This window comes from Octopus bimaculoides, chromosome 14 (genome assembly GCF_001194135.2).
Source record: "Octopus bimaculoides isolate UCB-OBI-ISO-001 chromosome 14, ASM119413v2, whole genome shotgun sequence".
Classification (NCBI taxonomy): Eukaryota; Metazoa; Mollusca; class Cephalopoda; order Octopoda; family Octopodidae; genus Octopus; species Octopus bimaculoides.
In genome coordinates, this window is record NC_068994.1 from 5,626,998 (window position 1) to 5,629,671 (window position 2,674).

The 2,674-nt window shown below is 37.5% G+C and overlaps 1 protein-coding gene across 1 annotated transcript in view; it reads right to left on the reverse strand.

The window, feature by feature from the left end:
- The window catches only part of LOC106876630 (growth hormone secretagogue receptor type 1), a 34,582-nt gene extending 32,491 nt beyond the window's left edge, over positions 1–2,091 (reverse strand). Inside the window, exon 1 of the mRNA XM_014925244.2 lies at positions 1,228–2,091. The gene's annotated coding sequence lies outside the window, so the exon portion shown is untranslated. The remainder of the gene's footprint in view (positions 1–1,227) is intronic.
- Between the last annotated feature and the right edge of the window lie 583 nt (positions 2,092–2,674).

Genomic DNA, 2,674 nt, shown 5'->3' on the forward strand with positions numbered 1-2,674 from the left:
TATATATATATATATATCACCAACGGTATATACAAAATAGATGTACACACTACCATTGTTAATGCCAGAGGAACAGCTAGTGAAGCATTAGAGCAATGCCTACAACCGTACCGTAACTAGAGTATATAGGAAATATGAGTCTAGACTATCACATAGCACTTTGAATGATACTAGTCAAAGCTTGATGTTAGCCCTGTACTCAGTAGAAGTATCGTACTTCTGGGGAAGTTGGATCCCAACGAGTAGTTTGGCTCAGTATCTACATATCACGTACCTGCTTGATCAGGCTTTACTTGGGGGTCACATAGTTTAAAACTATCTAACATCAGTATGAACGTACACGGGAGCCTATCTGTAGTCGCGTGAACTGCTAGAAATGGCAACCAACTTTTATCAAATCAATCCGCTTCTGTTTTAAGAAAGACAGTACTGACGAGTATAATAGTTGAAGTAGTATAGGATATAGCATGCGGAAAAGAAGTTTGCTTGGTGATGACTGGAAGAACTAAACTACAGCAACAATATCCTACGTTACCAAAGCTGAACATAAAAGCAAGATCTTCACTTCCTGCGACAATAGCAACAATACATCTGACATGAACATGGGCCAGGAGAACTAATAGCAAAATCTCCTAGAAATTTCAGACTGCCATTTTAAAAGAAGTCATATTGGATCACGTATTTCTATTGAGATGATGCGTGATGTAAAATAGAGGTTGGACATGTCCAGAAAGCCTTTCCTTATAATTCTGCTCTGAGATTAAACAACAGCCACAATGCAAAATCTGACGAAACAATGATGGATTGTGTCTGGAAGAAATAGCAGCTACATCTTCTTCAAATTACACGATACTGTCTTAAACATTGACTGATGGGTAGCCCTAGATGCAATGAGCCTGTTTAATGATGACGAGATAGAAATAGCTGGGACGTGTTTGATGATAAATCTACTGGATCAGATCTGATCTGGATACCAACATCAACAACAACAACAACAACAAGAATAGCGACAAGGGCAACAAAACCAAGTCCAATGAGTCGTTCGGCCCGTTAGAAATAGCAGTCAAACATCACTCAAATCGGATCCAATGATCTTAAAATGGAAAGAAGACATGGAAGCATATTCGATAACGTTGTCATGACAACGACAACCAGTAAGGAGATAAGGCACGGCTACATAGTATCACAGCAATGAATACAAGAAATCTAAAAGAATGTTTCACCTACCTTGAGTGTGTATGTGTATGTGTATGTGTATGTGTATGTGTTTGTATGTGCGCGCACGCGTGCGTGTTGTGTTTGTGTGTGTCTGTGTATGTGTGCGTGTTTGTTTGTATGTTTAAGGATACGTGTATGAAATTATGTGTGTGTGTGTCTGTGAATGTATATCGTCTTTTTTTCCGATTCTTTGATTATTTTTCTGAATTTTCTTTTCTTTTGAAAACTTCCTCCTCGACTGTCATAAATTATAACAAGAGTTCCATGAACCGCACTGCCTAAGTACAGTCTATAGAATAGTCAAAGAAAGATCATATTAAATGTTTTAAAAAAATAATAATACAAACACCCAATGACCCCAACCCAAACAAAAAACAACAATAATAATAATAATAATAATAATAATAATAATAATAATAATAGTAATAATAATAATAATAATAATAATAATAATAATAATAATAATAATAATAATGGTAGCTCTACAGAAAACAGGGAAGTAGGGTAGAAACAGCACAGCAAAATCCTTTTTTCCGAATTCTTCAATGATCCGAAAAACAAAATGTTTGTCCCAAGCAACTGAGTTGAATGATAGGTTGTGGTGAGTGTTTGGGTTTGCAACAAACTTTTTATCGTGTGATACTCTGGGGGTGAATGTTTAATGTAATAAACACTGTTGTGCAAATAAACAAGTTTGGCAAGAGAAAGTCTGCGATTAGTATTTTGTACGTTAAGCAATTATGCGATACGATGTGGTGATAACTTCAAATGACACTTGGAGTGAACGGCGTCAAAATTGAAATGGCGACTGTGCTGGAATGGAAGCTCCAACAGCAACAAGAACAACAACAACAGACAGACAGAGAAAGACGAACAGCGACAGCTGCAGTTGCAGCAGCAGCAGCAGCAGCAGCAGCAGAAGTGACAGCAACTGCAACAACGACAAGAACAGAAGCGGCAGCAATAATTCCAACAACAATAACACCAAAAACAACAACAGTATATGGAGCAGCCCCAACAAGAGAAGTAGTAGCAGTCACAGCATCGAATATACAGTAGCAGCAGCGGCGGCGGCGGCTTCAGTAGCAGAAGCAACTGAACTACCGAAACAACAACAATAACAACGGGACTGTCTTCAACCGGTGTAGGTGCAATGACAGTAATAAAAACAAGAGACAGCAATAACAACAACATGAATATGAAAGAAATCAACAACTGCAGCAGTTCAGGGAAAAAAGAACAGCACTGATTCGGCAGCATTAAAAGTAGAATGGACAGCAGCATCGAGGAATATGATGTGTGTGTGTGTGTGTGTGTGTGTGTGTGTGTGTGTGTGTATCCACCTACATAAATGCATTTATATATAATATGAATGTATATGTATATGCATTCAGATATATATGTGTGTGTGTGTGAATGCACATACATATACATTTATATGATATATATAAATGCA